This window comes from Triticum aestivum, chromosome 5D, assembly GCF_018294505.1.
Source record: "Triticum aestivum cultivar Chinese Spring chromosome 5D, IWGSC CS RefSeq v2.1, whole genome shotgun sequence".
NCBI lineage: Eukaryota > Viridiplantae > Streptophyta > Magnoliopsida > Poales > Poaceae > Triticum > Triticum aestivum.
In genome coordinates this window covers 297,422,285-297,440,565 of record NC_057808.1, presented here as the reverse complement: position 1 = coordinate 297,440,565, position 18,281 = coordinate 297,422,285, and the positions used below count along the sequence as shown (strand labels likewise).

Here is an 18,281-nt window from a genome sequence, read left to right as displayed (position 1 = left end):
GATCTCGGCAGGGCTTCGCCAAGCTTCTGCGAGAGGGAGAGGTGTTGCAGGTGAGGAGGGAGGCGCCAAAGGCTGTAGTATTGCTGCCCTCCCTTCCCCCCTTTATATAGGCCCCCTGGGAGGGGGGGGGGGCGCCGGCCAAGAACCCATCTATGGGGGGGGCGGCCAAGGGGGGGAAACTTCCCCCCCCCCCAAGTCAAGTGGGGCGCCCCCCACCCTAGGGTTTCCAACCCTAGGCGCAGGGGGGAGGCCCATGGGGGGGCACCCCAGCCCACTAAGGGCTGGTTCCCTTCCCACTTCAGCCCATGGGGCCCTCCGGGATAGGTGGCCCCACCCGGTGGACCCCTGGGACCCTTCCGGTGGTCCCGGTACAATACCGATAACCCCCGAAACTTTCCCGGTGGCCGAAACTGGACTTCCCATATATAATTCTTCACCTACGGACCATTCCGGAACTCCTCGTGACGTCCGGGATCTCATCGGGGACTTCGAACAACTTTCGGGTTTCCGCATACTCATATCTCTACAACCCTAGCGTCACCGAACCTTAAGTGTGTAGACCCTACGGGTTCGGGAGACATGCAGACATGACCGAGACGCCTCTTCGGTCAATAACCAACAGCGGGATCTGGATACCCATGTTGGCTCCCACATGTTCCACAATGATCTCATCGGATGAACCACGATGTCGAGGATTCAATCAATCCCGTATACAATTCCCTTTGTCAATCGGTATGTTACTTGCCCGAGATTCGATCGTCGGTATCCCAATACCTTGTTCAATCTCGTTACCGGCAAGTCTCTTTACTCGTACCGCAATGCATGATCCCGTGACTAACTCCTTAGTCACATTGAGCTCATTATGATGATGCATTACCGAGTGGGCCCAGAGATACCTCTCCGTCATACGGAGTGACAAATCCCAGTCTCGATCCGTGCCAACTCAACAGACACTTTCGGAGATACCCGTAGTGTACCTTTATAGTCACCCAGTTACGTTGTAACGTTTGGCACACCCAAAGCACTCCTACGGTATCCGGGAGTTGCACGATCTCATGGTCTAAGGAAAAGATACTTGACATTGGAAAAGCTCTAGCAAACGAACTACACGATCTTTGAGCTATGCTTAGGATTGGGTCTTTTCCATCACATCATTCTCCTAATGATGTGATCCTGTTATCAATGACATCCAATGTTCATAGTCAGGAAACCATGACTATCTGTTGATCAACGAGCTAGTCAACTAGAGGCTTACTAGGGACACGTTGTGGTCTATGTATTCACACATGTATTACGATTTCCGGATAACACAATTATAGCATGAACAATAGACAATTATCATGAACAAAGAAATATAATAATAACCATTTATTATTGCCTCTAGGGCATATTTCCAACAAGGGGATCGTGTGCTGTCGCTGCATGGCCATGGGCAGGCACGGTTCTCCACGTCGCCAGACTGCAGCTTGGTCGCTCCGACCACATGCGCGGGCATCATCGACCTCAACGTCACACCGGGCTACATCGACGCTGGCCAGCCGTCCGATGGGACGCAAAGAAAGCAGCCCCGGTCGATCCCTTCAGCTAACATGGCCGGTGCCTGCTGGCTGTTCGATGAAATGCCACTGCCAACGCCGATAGTCGACGACCCTGACTACGCAGCGTTCATGGAGAATGTCATCTTCGAGGGCCGTGGTGAGGCCTTCCACATCGACGGCCAAGGCCAAGCTTTCGATCCCGACGCGACCCAAAGCCAGGACGGCTGCGGCCACTACGGTGACACTCAATTCGCCGGCCATGATGAAGAAGAGGACGACCATGGCAACTCGTGGCATGAAGATGATGACTTGTATTATGAAGATGAAGAAGAAGACGTCGACATTTCCACAGAGCCATTGGTGTTTATCGATGAGCTCACCCAAAGGGCCGAAACACGAAAGAAGAGGCAAAGCATTCACACGGGATCATACAACCAAAGAGGAGGACATTTTGATTTGCGAGAGTTGGATGGAGATAAGCCAAGATCCCATGAAAGGTGCCGAGCAAAAAGGATCCGTCTTTTGGACAAGAGTTCACAAGAACTTTCATGAGCGAAGGAAGTTTGCCCCCTACTAATTTGCGAGCACGCGCGGCATCAACTCAATTCAAAAGAGATGGGGGTTCATTCAACAAGAATGCAACAATATTGTACCGTGCTTGAGAGCGTCGAAGCCCGTCCCGTGAATGGCCTAGGCCTTAGTGACTTGATATGAACCTCTCGTTTTTTCATCTTGTGTCCATTCTTCTTAGCATGCCATTTATATGTTTCATGCATCTTGTGTCCTTCCATGTTACAATTGCGGCCACATCTTTCATTGTGTAGGCCTTCCAATCTTTGGAAGCCTTCAAGGCTCGGCACAAGAACAAGCCGTTTACTCTCACGCATTGTTGGTCGCTCATCAAAGATTGCCCCAAGTTCAAAGACCAATATGCCGCCCGTAAGAAGAAAGGAGGGAAGGTGGCCGTGGCTGATGAGGGAGACTTGCTCAAGAGGCCGAGGGGCAAGACAAGCTCGAAGGCCAACGAGAAGCATGGTGCGTCTTCCATAGCCTTGCAAGGAACTTTGGAAAGCATGATGAGCCAAAAAAAAGTGAGGGAGGAGAGGAGGAGCAAATGAAGATATACCTAGAGCTCCAAACGAAGAAGCTTGACATGGAGGAGCCCGCGAAGAGGAGGAAGCTTGACATCGAGGAGGCCGCACAACTCAAGAAGCTCGAGATCGAGGCCACCAATGCCGACACCAAAGCAAAAGAGGTGGCACTCGCGATCATGAGCGTCGACAAGAACAACATGTCACCGGAGAGGAAGGATTGGTTCGCGAACCTGCATAAGGAGATGTTCGTCCCGTGACGGCAGGTGAGACCTGGGCCGTGGACTATGGCCATTCATTTTGAAGGCTGGCTTATGTGCCGACCGCTGGCTTGAACTATGGCCGCTGCCATTTAGCTACATCTTTTTGTTGTTTTCATATTTGCATGCAGAGCTGACGAGATGGGACCGCGCGTTGGAGGCACGGCCGACGCATTCACAAATCCGGGCGGACGCGGCCCTAACCTTTAAACGGACAAAAAGCGGACAAAACAGACGTCTGTTTGAGGTTGTGCGTTGGAGTTGTCTCTAAAAACCGTCGATGGGCATCTGATCGACGAGTGGACGGTTCAGGTGCAGGGACCAAACCGAGCAGACGAGGCTCCAAGAGCAGATGAACTTGGTATGTCTTCATGTCAGTAGCTTATTAGTGCACTGTTGCCGTCGAAGACCTAATTAACGTCATCCGCTCCTTGGACTGGATATGGGAAAAGTCACCAGTCAAAGAAAGCTCTACTACTTAATGGTGTAGGCCCTGTCGAATTAGGCAGCTGCTTGGTGGTTCAACTGTGTCTCTGTCACGGAATAATCATCGCAAACGATTGTCAATGCACTCATATCTTGCCATAGATCGACATCTTATCATAAATCGACCAGGAATGAAAGATCCGTCCCGATTCTTCCTTCTAGCTGCAGAGAATGATGATACGAACACATGTGCATCCTTTTGCTGTATTTCCAGATTATAGCCGCAAGGACTGAGCAAGAGATTGGAGTAGACATTGCATAGTAGATATTGCAAGGTCTAAATCATCAAAGTACGCTCATTGTTCTGCAATACAAATGAAAATTACATATCTCAAGATCAAATGTCTCGATAAATTTTCAGACATAAACTTGGTTGCTAGTTCCTTCTCAATGTAGACTGCCATGCAATGGTGAAGAAAATTGTCTCCCGTTTTAGTTCAAAGATGTGTCTTGACAAGTTCCATAATAGGGAAGGCCAGCTCCGTTGTTCCAGTTGGCATCGGAAGAGTTATCACTAATCGTAATAACCTATCAACCATTGGATAATCTGCAGATTTTCCAGCCTTACCTATCATTTTTGTCAAATCAGCAAGTGGTGTACATATTTTTATCTCTGGATGGTTGAGTGTATCAAGATGGAAATGTGGTAGCTTACACTCCAACTGATCTCCTTTTTGACTGGAAAAATCAGCAGGAGAATTGTTTCACTAGCCTGCATATCTTTGACTTTCTAAGGTGCCATGTCTCGGATCCAAGAATGAACAAATATTAGAAGTTCGGTTACTAGAGAACTAAATCGGTCATTCAACTCTATGACTGATTAATCCACTGCAACATTAAATACCTCTACTTTGTAATGATGGATAAATGTGGTATTGTCATGATTATTGCGAGCTTTTATCACACACCCAAACTTGCAATGTATATGTAAAAAAAGAATATGTTCCATTATTTCGAAAGTAATGAGTAAGTCTATAAGTGAGTAGGTGACTAAATCTCTACATTGTGATATTTAGTTGTATTATAACCGCGCACTGTTCCAGCCTCCTCAGCCATCAGCGTTTTCGTCCATTGGATTTGGAGCTTTATGCATTTCTGGCCGTTGAATCTCTTTCCAATCCCACCTGGGCTTTCGTTTCACAACAGAAAATGCTACATGGGCTGGCCGCTGCTCCGGTATGCTATTAAATTGGGCCTATTGGCCTTTGAGTATCTTGTATATGTCTCGATCGACTCCTTGCTATGCACCCGTTTAGCCCTGTAGCGATGTGGTTTGCAGGAGGTTTAGCGTCGGAAGAGGTATCGGCGGCGATTGGAGTTCATCGCCGTTCCTATGTGCCATTAATGAAATTTGGAAACGGCAGCTGAAAGTGGAGTTCAGTTACAGGTTGGTAGTTTACATATAAAATGCGTCGTCTCCCGGCTCTTTGCCCTTTCATCCTTCTGCAAAAGCTTCGCAGTGGCCATGGTTCTCCACTTGGTTGCGGCCACCTGCCGTCCCCTCTGCTCCTCAGCGGCTCCCCTCCATACTACTAGCATTATCACTCTATAGCAAAAATTTGCTACGGTTGTAGGTCCGTTTTAAGGTGCTAATGTCACTCCAAAATCTATTGGACGCGTCTGGCTAGCGGCCGTTGGCCTGTTAGCGCTCGCGAGCGGCCGGACGGAAAAGGTAACTTTTTGTCCCCACTGTTCCCATAAAGAAAACTTCGTTCCGACCCCTAAAATCCGTGAAGAATCAGAAAACAAAGGCCAATCGGTATCACATGATAGCCCACTAACTCCCGAAGCCTCCACGCACCCCTCGCCCACACTTCCTTCTCCACAGGGCTCCTTCTTCTTCTTCTCAACGAAAGAAAGGGTCCTAGCCTGGATCCAAAACAGAGCTATCATGGCAAAGCAATGAACGCAAGAACGGAAGTGGTAAAGAAGAGGGAGGAGAGAGGCGTACCAGGCAGTCTCCATCAGGTAGCCAGCTTGTGACTGTCGTTCAACATTATCTGCTTCATTACTCCCATTTCCTTGAACAATATCTTGGGGTTTGCAAAAAAAGGCAGAGGTGATTAGTTATCATTACATACAAATATTTGTTCTCTGGAAAACTAGATTAAAAAGTTGAGGATGGCAACTTGATATCCCGTTTGTTCTGCAACTAGAAATACTAGTGATGATAACTAATGAGATATTCTTGTGCGACTAGAAATGCTGATGATGCCAACTAATGAGATATTTTTGTGCAACTAGAGAGGTTGAGGATGTCAACTACTTGGATAATGTTGTCCAACTAGAATTGCAGAGGGTGCCAACTAAATAGATACTCTTCTGCAACTAGAAAGCCTGAGGGTGCCAGTCATTAGATACTATTGGGCAATCCTCAGATTTTTTAAGTGTTGGCGCCGCCTCTGGCAGCGCCGCTTTTCTTCTACCTCGAGCTGCCTCCCACAACTCTCTTTGGGTTCCTCTCTTCTTCTCTTCTATGGTTTCTCTCAAGAACACACACACACATGGTGAAACTGCACACACACACGCATGTATAACAAGGAAGAAAAACAACTAACTTTGCCGAGAGGTACTCTTTCTTGGCAACCACAAGTGCTACATCTTTTCTCTTGAGCCCTCACGGCCTCTATTTTCTCATTGCTCAGTGTGACATATATATACATAGACTGTTGGCCCTCACGCACAACCTGGCCGGGCCACTAAGTCACGCACGAACTAACAGGCCGCCACGCTCGGCCACTAACAAACTAATCCATGCATGCACTACCACACTCACTAACTGGCCTTATCCTACTCCAGGCATCTCTGCAGGATCCTAACGACTATGCATCTAACCCCCTCAACATGCAGAACTACATGCACAGCCAGTACTTAGGCAGCCTCATGAACGGCCATAGACCCAACCAAACTAGCATGTATACAGCTGATAATGACTTGCCGGATCGCCCGGTTCAACCTCTTCATGCAGCCCGTCACGCTCCAGCCTCTCACGCGCTTGCCGCATCACACGGCCATGCTGCCTCGCGTAGCACTGCAGCCTCACGCTGCCATCGGCATCTCGCCGTGCTCGCCGTATCGCACGGCAGCCCAACATCTCGCCTCCTCTGCATGCTGAGCTGAAGCTTCACGGGACAAACATCAACCTACACTAGACTACATGCTAAACGAAAATACAATGCAAATACATAATCAAGATTAATCCTAACATTAAGATGGGATTAATCTGAATTCTTGTGCAACTAGAGAGGCTGAAGATGTCAACTACTTGGATAATGTTGTCCAACTAGAATTGTAGAGGGTGCCAACTAAATAGATACTCTTCTGCAACTAGAAAACCTGAGGGTGCCAAGTTATTAGATACTGTTGGGCAATCCCTCAAAATTTTTAAGATGGGATTAATCTGAATTCTTGTGCAACTAGAGAGGCTGAGGATGTCAACTACTTGGATACTGTTGTCCAACTAGAATTGCTGAGGGTGCCAACTAAATAAATACTCTTCTGCAACTAGAAAACCCGAGGGTGCCAAGTCGTTAGATACTGTTGGGCAATCCTCAATTTTTTTAGATGGGACTAATCTGAGTTCTTGTGCAACTAGAGAAGATGAGGATGTCAACCAGTTGTATATTGTTGTGCAACTAGAATTACTGAGGTTGCCAACTAATTAGATACTATTCTGCAACTAGAAAGCCAGAGGATGCCAAATCATTACATACTCTTGGGACAATTCTAAAAAACTTGAAGATGGCAACGTTGAGCAACTGAGAAAGTTCAGCATGCCAATGCTTAATTAGTCCTTCTGCAACTATGTATGAAAATTAATACACTTGGTTGCCTGTATGTGGAGTAAAAAGTATCCCTGGTGGAATTTTATGTTACCTCAGCGGCTGCTGCAGAAGAATACCATCGACTGTGCAACTGGTTAGCCTTCACTGTGCAACTTCATAAGTTGGCTAGCCAACTGAGACATGTATATGTGTCATCCAATTACATTTGCGTTCATGTGCAACTATTACAACAAACTAGCCAACTGGTTACTTATATGCATGCGACTTATGAGAAAACAAAGAAACCACACGGTTGCATTTACGAGAAAAAGAGGTCAATAATGTAATGAAGCTCTACAGAGAGTATCATGTTTAACGAGACAATTGCAGTCTAGGCAAGAATAGATGGATCAAATAAGGATCATGAACCATACCAGTAGTGACAAAATCTGAACAGCTCACCGTGAAAATCCAACTCAAACCCACCACTATAATCCTAACCGCCGTACAAACCCACCACTCATCCTAGTCGACGTAGCTCCTTGAGAAAGATGCCGAAACTCCTGTATAGATCAACACTCCAATCATCAACGTTCCAAGCATCATACCGGAGATTGACTAGTAGGATCACAAAAGTGATGCATCTGTACATGAATTTGACTGCATTTCCTGAAAAAATACCTAGAAGAGGTTGAGTTAACAATATGTGAGAATGAAAATGTTGTTAATATTTCAGTACTAGTACTATTTGGGTAAGGTAGCAGACTAGACAAGCATAAGTGGAGGTGAATTAGATGTCTGAATAAAAATTGTCAATAACATGTAGATGAACTGCACAGACATCAAAAATCTGATTGCTCCCATCAATATCCGGCAGATTAGACTATAGTTGTTACACTACAAATTTGTATTTTCTACTCCAGCTGCCATAGAAAACCCAAGTTGAATCAACATTGCAATTAAATTTCCCGTGTCCAGACTACTAAATATATGAACTTTCCAAAGTAAATTTATGAAGTAGGAAAATGACAGAGTATTAACCAGATTTAGATCCAACAATATTCATTCCTGTAAATCCAAACAAGTTCACGGCTGAATCCTCTCGAAGAGAGAGAGAGAGAGAGAGAGAGAGAGAGAGAGAGAGAGAGAGAGAGAGAGAGAGAGATATCAGAGGTTGCTTGGAGGGGGGGGGGATAAATCAGTGGAGAGAAGGAAGGGGAATACTACCTGCATGTGATGGGCACTTGAGTAGGCGATGGAGCCCTCACGGCTAAGTGCGAGGATTCACAGCTGTGCGCAGCCGCGGAGCGGCGTGTGCCCATCGCAGAAGATGAGTCGCAGCGGCGCCGGAGGTTGGGGATTGCTTCCTGCGGCGGCTCATGGTGGCGCCCTGGAGGGAAAGACGCGAGGCCTGCTGGGGTGGCGATGGGCAATCGCGACGGCGAGTTGGCGTTGTCAGGAGGCGCGCGAGGGAGGACCGGAGGAGGCGGGGTGCACAGCGGCGGTGGTTAGTGGAGGAAGAAGGTCGTGCTGCTCGGGAGTGGATAAGATTTTCCTTTTTTCTTTTAGTGGAGAGATGGACCGAGCGTGTGAGGTCGCTGTCCGCTGTCGCGTAGCGCGGCCGCTCGGTGTCGCGAAACAGTGCGCGTGCACTTTTAAGATTTTAGGAAATCTATTTTCTACAGGTGGCGTTCATCATGGTTTGGTCATTTGATTCAAGATCATCTTTGAGACTGGTCATCATCAAGCAGATGGCCTTCGATACGATTCAATCGATCAGATCGGGAGAGGAAAAACATTCAACAAGATCGGTCCACGTGGGGCGAAGCGAGGCATGGCTGGTTAATCGAAGCGAGGCAGGGCTATGATGTATTCAGTCAGTAATGGCCTCGCTCCCGTCACAACCAGGCATCCAGCCAAAATCCACAGGTATTCAATCTCTGCTCCTCCGCCACGCTGTTCTCCTTCTAAGATTTGATTCCGAGGTCCGATCTGTGAGGATCCGATTTTGTTCCTTGATCTCTTTTTGAGGGTTTGTAATTATGTTCAGTTTAACAGGGCCATCACATGGATGATTGGCCGGGAGGAGAACTGCAAAAAGATATGTTGCTGCAAAATCAGTGTTCAGTGTCGGAGTTTGAGATAGGTCGATTTCCTGCAGTAGCCTCGGTTGATCTATCTTTGGCCTCTGAATGGCGGTGTGTTCTCTTTTGAGAAAAATCGGCCTAGAATGGCGTTGTGTTCTCTTTTGAGAAAAAAAGGGCGTTGTGTACTTGTATTTTGCAATTACGACGGCTATGTCCCTCGAAGCCTGCTGAAAAGAAGTCCTTCTATGCATGTGGATATTGCTTCGGGCGTTGTCTTGTTCAGTGAGAAGTCCTTCTATGCATGTGGATATTGCTTCAGAACCTATGTGAGAAGAGACTCAAGTACACTCTTTTAGTACAACCGCAGCTTCTTCTGGCTTGCTTATAAATATCTGGCTATGTCTTGCATTCAAGCTACCCATAAGTTCTATGCTGCTGTACCAATACACAATTTTTTAGGATTGACTTTTGGTAACATCAATGTATCAATTCTTCTAAACCCTTCTATCTGCTCATTTTTGAAGCTCCCGTAATGAAAACTTTTTTCTTCTAAAGACAAATCATAGGGACACGATTGAAATGCTTGCTGTGGTTCCCATTCCTGCCAATATTCACCATCTCAATTGCTAATAAAAATCTTGAAAACTGAACTTTCACCCCATATACCTCCATACATTTTATAGATTTCAACTATTTCATATATTTTTAGAACCTTACCGTTCTATCGCCAAAATTGACGGGCGCAACAACGCGCGGCATCATGGTCTAGTATATAAACGTACGGAGATAGGAAAAGATGCATATTATTGATCCATACCTTTGACATGAATCTCATGTCTAATACAAAAGAATTTGAGCTCTTCTATAAAACATTCCCACCCATCTTCCCTCGATTTACTAAGCAACACCTTTGTGTTAGAAACACAATCCAATGCACTTACAATACCCAAAGTTTTATGTTGGAGTTTGACACACATGACATCTATGGTCTTCACAATCTTTTCCATAAGGTGTAGAATGAAGACCAAATCAAATGTAATTAGTCCCAACCTTTCCTTATTGGACCAACCACACTCGCCATTGGTAGTGCTTACCGTCCATCAAGCACACCTTGTTGCAGATCGCCATGGAACCAACTGTGGACACCGCTACTTCATCCAAGAAGAAGCTTCAATCTCATCAAGTTGACATCCCACATGCTTATAACTAGGAAGATGAGCGGAAACAAATCTTGAGTGCTCTCAAAGGCTTATTTGGCATGTGCAAGGCCATCCATGTGAGCTAACACAAGGATCATGCTAAATAAATAAAAGGCAAAGATGAGCTTCGATGAGAACCACAAGAATGGGGAATACATCCCCTATCACTCCATGGAAGAAGTAAGTGAACTTGAAGACTTTCTAGATCTACTTGAGGAAGATGAAAATGAAGATTGTCGTCTTCGACTCATGATGAAGATGATGTACGACGAGGAGTATTAGGGGCTATGTGCTAGCATAACTTCGTTTCCCTTTTTTGACAGAAAAAATCCACTTTCTTAAGTTGATAGAATAATTACATCATTAATAAGCAAAGGCCTACCCAACCAAGCAAAACAAGTGAAGGTGTAGAAATGGATTGACCACAGAAATTGGAGACGTGGATGTATCCCGCAGTTCATGCTCTTGGTGGAGTGCTAATCTCTGTTGGAGATGTGTGAGAGCCAAATCTCCCAAACGCCACTAAGTGGCTTACCCTAGTCTCCTTTTAGTCACCCCAACAAATGAGCCTCAAATCACTCGAGGTTGGTCTTGAAGGCAGCCACATAACCTTTACAAACTATCCTGGAGCACACCACATGCAAGGAATATTCTAGGATATGCTCCTACCGCCTAGGAGTCCCAAGTCTCTCAGAGTAACAATTTTGGTGATGTACACATATGTGGATCACAAATTGGTTTGGTGGAAGCATAGACCGGGTGATTATGTTTCAATTCTCAAAATTTGGTGGAGTATGAGTGGAGGGATGAAGATCAATTGAGCTTTTAGGTTTTGGTAATGGTGGAGGAAGCTCAAATGGATGATTAGGGTTGGAGGTGGAAGAAGAGTGTGTATTTATACACCTACCCCAAATTGATCATTGCCCTCCCAGTGGACCCAGAGGACCCGGGCTAAAGAGCCTCAGGGACCCGGGGCCACCCAAGAGAAATTCCTCAACCTGGGATACCCGGGGTCAGAGACCTCGGGAGCTGACCTATCCAGAGGGATAACCACTCAAGGGAGGGGGACCCTGAGGGCCCGTGGGCTCGAAGGGCCAGGGATCTACGGTATCCAAAGAGATTTCCCTAGACCTCTAGGGGGCATCATCAATCTATTTTGGATATGGTTTTAACACATTGAGTTAGGCATGGGGATGGATAGTGTATATGTTTTTGCATGATCCCCGAACTTACCAAATCATCTCAATCCCTCTTAACAGTGCATTTTTCTTATGACTCAAATACAACAACAATAAGTTAGTCTTCGGATAACCGATGCCTTTTTCCTTTTAAAATGGGGGTCAAGCATCTCCATGATATATCACCAATAGACCAATGTCGTGAGATAAACTTGACAACCAACATCGGTCCCACTAATCATACCGCCATCAACACCAAAAAAACATTTAGGTTCTAGATGCACTTTCAACCCTAGATAGAATTTGCCGCCTATGGGTATGATAAATCTTCTATTAACGCAATTGGGAATCCAAGCATCATCCCAAATATTGATATTATGTCTGTCACAACCCTCAAATTATGACCATGTTAACAGAATTAACTCTCCTTGAGGGAGTCCTGGATTATGGGGTCCTTGGGCGTCCGGGCTGTGTAGCATGGGCCGGACTGATGGGCCGCGAAGATACAAGATAGAAGGCCTTCCCCCGTGTCCGGATGGGACTCTCCTTTGCGTGGATGACAAGCTTGACGTTCGGATGTGTAGTTTCCTTCCTCTGTAAACCGACTTTGTATAACCTTAGACCCCTCCGGTGTCTATATAAAGGTTTAGTCCATAGAGGCTATCATAAATCATATAGGCTGGACATCTAGGGTTTAGCCATTACGATCTCGAGGTAGATCAACTCTTGCAACCCCTATACTCATCAAAGTCAATCAAGTAGGAAGTAGGGTATTACCTCCATTAAGAGGGCCCGAACCTGGGTAAACATCGTGTCCCCTTGTCTCCTGTTACCATCGATCTTCAGACGCACAGTTCGGGACCCCCTACCCGAGATCGGGGGGGTTTGACACCGACATTGGTGCTTTCATTGAGAGTTTCACTGTGTCGTCGACGGCGGGATCGATGGCTCACCTCGTCATTAAATACAACATTACCTCTGGAGGGACCCTAGCTCCGGGACAGGTCCTCCAGCTCGGCGGTTTCACCATAGGCGCCCGCACGGCCATTAAGCCAAAGCCAGCCCTCGAGATCGCTAAACATCGTCTTCGCATCGGCTTTGAACACCCCGAAAGGATGGATCCGGCAGATGTCTCATCCTTAAACGAGCTGCTAGATCGCATCGCCGCCCTGGGAGTTGCAACAGACTACGATCGGATTGGGCTTAAACCCGATAAGAGGGAAATCAGGTCCCCGCCGATCACCCATCTGGTAGCGGTCGTGGAGGAATAAGCTGAGAATACTTCTCCCCCTAAGTTATGAACGAGCTATGTTTGGATTTCCGAGTCGTGCAGGCCGGATACCCGTCTTCGGGAAGAGACCTCATGTCCTCCGAACACAGAACCGGGCGTTGAGCCCAAAGGCCACCAGGACACTCCGGATCCTGGGTCAGTGACCTCGCAAATTCTTCAAACTCCGAATACAATAGTGGATCAGGGTTCGGATTTTCACCCTCCCACCCACCACAAGCAATATTCCCCAAGTAATTCAGGTCCTCCAGACCTATGCGACCTAATGTATATATGGCACCAACCTGAGGAAATGGTCCATCACTTTTGGGCCAGATTCCTCGTTAAAAACAAGATCAAAGATTGCTGCGATGACAACGCGGTTTCAGTATTCTGTCGCAACTGTATGGACGAGGGAATCCTTAACGCCCTCAACCGCCGCCGCATACTGCACTTTGCAGATCTGGCACACATCATACAGAAGTACTGCGCAATGGAAAGCGCCTAGAAGGCCCAGACAGCTTGGTGGGACCCGCCTGCCTTCAAGCAGCCCACCGGACGAACAAAAAGGTTGCACCCTTACGGGGCACCTGATCATCATCTCATGGACAAAAAAAATCAAGCTCTTCATGGGACGTAGAACTGTCCTTGACGACCTGCTCGACAAACCCCGTCAGATACATACGACACCGAATACCGAATCAACACATAGCCTTCGGGCATGTTGGGTACTCCGGCAGGTAGCTAAAAGCGGCGAGGCCATCCTCACCAACATTACCCCAGAGAGGCACTCTGTGGAGGTCTCCGATCTCAACGTTTTTACGATCTTCGAGACCTTTTTTTCCAACAACCGGCGCAAAAGGGCATTACACAACCTTGCCGAAGTTAACCAGGTAGCCGCGATAAATCCTTCGAACTACATGGCGATAACTTTCGCCGCCGATGACAAGCCAAGGGCCAGATCAGTCCGAGCACTAGCCGCCTTGGTCTTAAACCCAATAGTGGATGGCTTTCGGCTCACCAAAGTGCTCATGGACGGCGGCGGCGGATTGAACCTCATCTACAAAGATACGCTCCAAAAAATGCAGATGGACAAAAGCCGCATTGAGCAAAGCGGCACCACTTTCCGTGGCATCATCCCTAGACGAGAAGCACGATGCTCGGGAAAAATTAAACTTGATGTAGTATTCGGCACGCCAGAGGACTACATGTCCGAAGAGTTACTCTTCCACATGGCACCTTTCAACAGCGGATATCGCACCTTGTTGGGACGAGACGCTTTCACACACTTCCAAGCAATACCCCACTATGGGTACATGAAGCTCAAAATGCCAGGGCCCAACGGAATCATCACCATCACAAGTGATCCGGATATAGCACTCCGTGCCGAAAATAAAACCGCATCCCTGGCCCTCGAGGCCTATCCGAGGCCCTCGCGGCCGAGGAGTTAACCACTCTGCGGACAACGATGGACAAGGACGATGTAATCCTCGATAAGAGATCCAAGTCCACCTCTTTCAAACCAGCAGACGAAATAGTTAAAATTCAAGTGCACTCGACGGATCCTAACAAGACAGCCTCCATAGGAGCACAGCTGGATCCGGCGGTCGACGTTGCTTTGTGAGCATTCTTGCGCGAAAATTGGGACATCTTTGCTTGGCATCCTTCGGACATGCCAGGAATCCCGTGTAGACTGGCCGAACACAGCCTCAACATAATAAAGGGGTTCAAACCAGTCAAGCAAACGTTGCGATGATTCTTTGAACCCAAACGGCAAGCCGTGGGGGAGGAGCTTGCCAAGCTACTTGAAGCCGGGTTCGTTAGAGAAATCAAACACCCGGATTGGCTGGCAAACCTGGTCATGGTACCAAAGAAGGACAAATCCTGGTGCCTTTGTGTCGATTTCAAGGACCTCAATAAGGCTTGCCGTAAGGACCCCTTCCCACTACCTCGCATCGACCAAATCATTGACGCAACCGCATGACACGACTCATTGTGTTTCCTCGACGCATACTCCGGATATCATCAAATCAAGATGAAGGAGTCCGACCAAGATGCGACAACATTCATTACCCCCTGGGCCTTTCTGCTTCAACACTACGCCTTTTGGGATAAAAAACGCCGGTGCCACTTACCAACACATGATTCAAACATGCCTAGAAAAGTAAATTGGCAAGACGGTGGAGGCCTACGTAGATGATGTCGTCATCAAGACTAAACATGTCGAATCATTGGTGGACGATCTACGACTCACATTTGACAACCTCCGGACATACGATATCCGACTCAATCCGGAAAAATGTGTCTTCGGCGTCCCAGCCGGAAAACTACTCAGGTTCATCATGTCCAATAGAGGAATTGAAGCAAACCCAGCAAAAATCCGAGCCTTGTCACAATTGGCAACGCCGACAGACTTAAAGCAAGTCCAAAAACTAGCGGGGTGTGTGGCAGCATTGAGCTGCTTCATCTCCAGACTAGGAGAAAAGGCACTGCCACTTTATCGCCTGCTCCGACGTACCGACCACTTTGAGTGGACGGACGCGGCAACAACCGGATTGGAAGAAATAAAAACCTTGTTAGCAAGCAACCCAATCCTTGCCGCACCAAACGTCGGCGAGCCTATGTTGCTCTACATATCTGCAACTCACCAGGTGGTGAGCACGGTGCTCGTCGTCGAACGAGAGGAAGAGGGACACAAATTCCCACTCCAAAAACCAGTATACTATGTATCGGCGGACCTTACGCCGTGCAAATCCCGATACCCACACTATCAAAAGATAGCCTATGCGGTCTTCATGGCATCTCAGAAACTGCGACACTACTTTCAAGAGTGCTCAATTACGATGGCTTCCGAAGTTCCACTCAACGACATTATAAACAATCGAGACACCACCGGCCGCATCGCCAAATGGGCCATCGAACTCTTACCATTTGACATAACATACAAGCCACGCCGAGCTATTAAATCTCAGGTGTTGGCTGACTTCGTCGCTGAATGGACAGAAGCCAAACTCCCTAAAGAGTACATCACAGACTCCAACTGGGTGATGTACTTCAACGACTCTAAAATGTTGGCTGGATTGGGGGCTGGTGTCATCCTAACATCCCCTATAGGGGACACAGTCCATTATGTATTACAAATCATGTATACGGACTCCAATAACGCGGCCGAATATGAAGCGCTACTGCATGGACTTCGGATGGCCGTTTATATGGGCATACAATGCCTTGAGGTGCGCGGGGATTCGAGCCTCGCGATATCTCAAATCAATGGAGAATTCGATGCAAAAGATCCGAAGATGGCGGCCTAGGCTTGAATTTAACCATGTGGCCCGAGACAGTAATCAGACAGCGGACATCCTTGCTCGAATGGGCGCTAAACGCGGCCCCGTCCCGCCTAACACCTTTGTGGAAAGGCTTTTCAAGCCATCCGTGGTATGGCAGGACGAGAGCGGAAATACCAGTCCGGCGCCGATCACACCCCCGGTGGCCGAACACGATTCCGATATCATCGGGGGCTCGGGCACTGAACCAACGCCTTCTGCCCATGTAATCATGGCGGTTATTGCTCCATGGACCAAACCCTTCTTAGCCTACCTTAATAGGCAGGAACTCCCTGATGACCAGAACGAAGCCCATCGCACAGTTTGACGCTCCAAAGTCTACAAAGTTCACGAAGGAGAGCTCTACAAGAAGAGCACTATTGGAGTCCTTCAAAGATGTATCTCCAAAGAGGAGGGGCAGCAGCTCTTGGCCGAAATACATGCTAGCCTCAGCGGCCATCATGCCGCATCTCGGGCCCTCGTAAGCAAGACCTTCCGTACAAGTTTCTTCTGGCCCACGGCCCGAGCAGATGCACATGCCCTTGTACAATGCTGTGTCGGATGCCGGCTCTTTGCCAATCAAAGCCATATGCCGCCCACAGCCCTAAGAACAATCCCCATTACCTGGCCTTTCACGGTCTGGGGGCTAGACATGGTTGGACCCCTTAAAGGGGGAAGCCATAAGAAGAAATATTTACTGGTTATGGTGGATATATTCACTAAATGGATAGAGGCCAAACTAGTAAAAACGGCTGAAGCCGGACCGGTGATAGATTTTATCTCCGGTGTTGTACACCATTATGGTGTCCCACATAGCATTATTACTAACAACGGCTCTAACTTCACAGCCGATGAGGTGAAAAATTGGTGTGCCAATCTGGGTATCAAGCTCGATTACGCCTCCGTATATCACCCGCAAACAAACGGTCAAGTTGAACGGGCCAATGGCCTGATAATGAGTGGCATCAAACCCAGACTAGTGCGATTCCTAAAAGAGTCAGATAAACACTGGGTCGAAGAGCTCGACTCCGTACTCTGGGGGCTACGGACCACGCCCAACCGTACAACCGGATACACACCATTCTTAATGGTGTACGGTGCAGAGGCTGTCTTGCCCTGCGACATTATTCATGACTCACCTCGAGTGCGTATGTATGAAGAGAGAGAGGCCGAGATCGATCGACAGGACTACTTAAATGGCATGGAGGAGGAGCGCGATGTCGCAAAAGCTCGTTCCGCATTCTATCAACAACAAACTCGAAGATACCAAAGCAGAGAAGTGAGGGCAAAGACTTATAACGTCGGTGAGCTTGTTTTACGCCTCCCAGAGAAGAAAAAGGACAAACTCAAACCAAAATGGAAAGGTCCCTTCATTATAGATGAAGTTCTCACTGGAGGAGCCTATCGCCTTCGCAATGCATCGGATAATCGCTTAGAGCCGAACCCATGGAACGCTGCTCGGCTCCGAAGATTCTACGCCTAAGTTCGGACATATACCTTTGTTCGTTCCTTTTTCTCCTCTTTCATTTTTTCCTTTTTCTCATTTTCCTACAATTTCTAGCGTGTGTTCGGGTAAGCCGCACACTTGAGGGGTATACATCCTTAAATGTACACAACCCACCATAACTGGGGCTTCTCTCAATAGAAGCCTATTATTATTTTGAGCATAGAGCTCACCATATATATGTGTCGTTTGCTCATATACGTCCTTTCTTCGCCATTATATGCACCTCTATGACTTAATTTTTTGCCAAGCTGGATTGCCTGGCTCCTGTGCTTATGCCCTACGTTCCCGCTTGTTCGGCTAGGGCATAAAGGGAGCACCTCTGTGATTGTTACAACCGGGTTGTCCGGACATGTACCTCAGACGGGTGAAGCCGAAAGCTAGCGTTCTTAAGAGAATAATCGGTCGGCAGACAAACGATGAACTGCCTTCGTTGCAATATAAACTCCCAAAATGTAAAGCTTCATGTGATTTTTTAGCATCATAGCTTAGGCATGCATAAATAACGCATGCTGGCCCAGGGAGAGGAACCCTTAATGGAACTATTCTCCCTGGAAGATGTTTCTTACGTTAAAGAGTAATAT

The 18,281-nt window shown here is 47.4% G+C and overlaps 1 long non-coding RNA gene across 3 annotated transcripts; it reads right to left on the bottom strand.

Annotated features, from left to right (window-relative positions):
• Positions 1–4,645: 4,645 nt before the first annotated feature.
• Positions 4,646–8,713, bottom strand: LOC123121304 (uncharacterized). 3 transcript variants are annotated; one of them, XR_006459658.1, is made up of 3 exons: positions 8,367–8,713; positions 5,327–7,820; positions 4,646–5,244 (listed from the first exon to the last, which is right to left on the bottom strand). It is a non-coding gene; the product is annotated as an uncharacterized lncRNA (long non-coding RNA). The 3 variants fall into 3 exon arrangements; XR_006459656.1 differs by having other exon boundaries at positions 5,327–7,808; positions 8,367–8,708; XR_006459657.1 differs by having other exon boundaries at positions 4,648–5,244; positions 5,327–7,702; positions 8,367–8,706.
• Between the last annotated feature and the right edge of the window lie 9,568 nt (positions 8,714–18,281).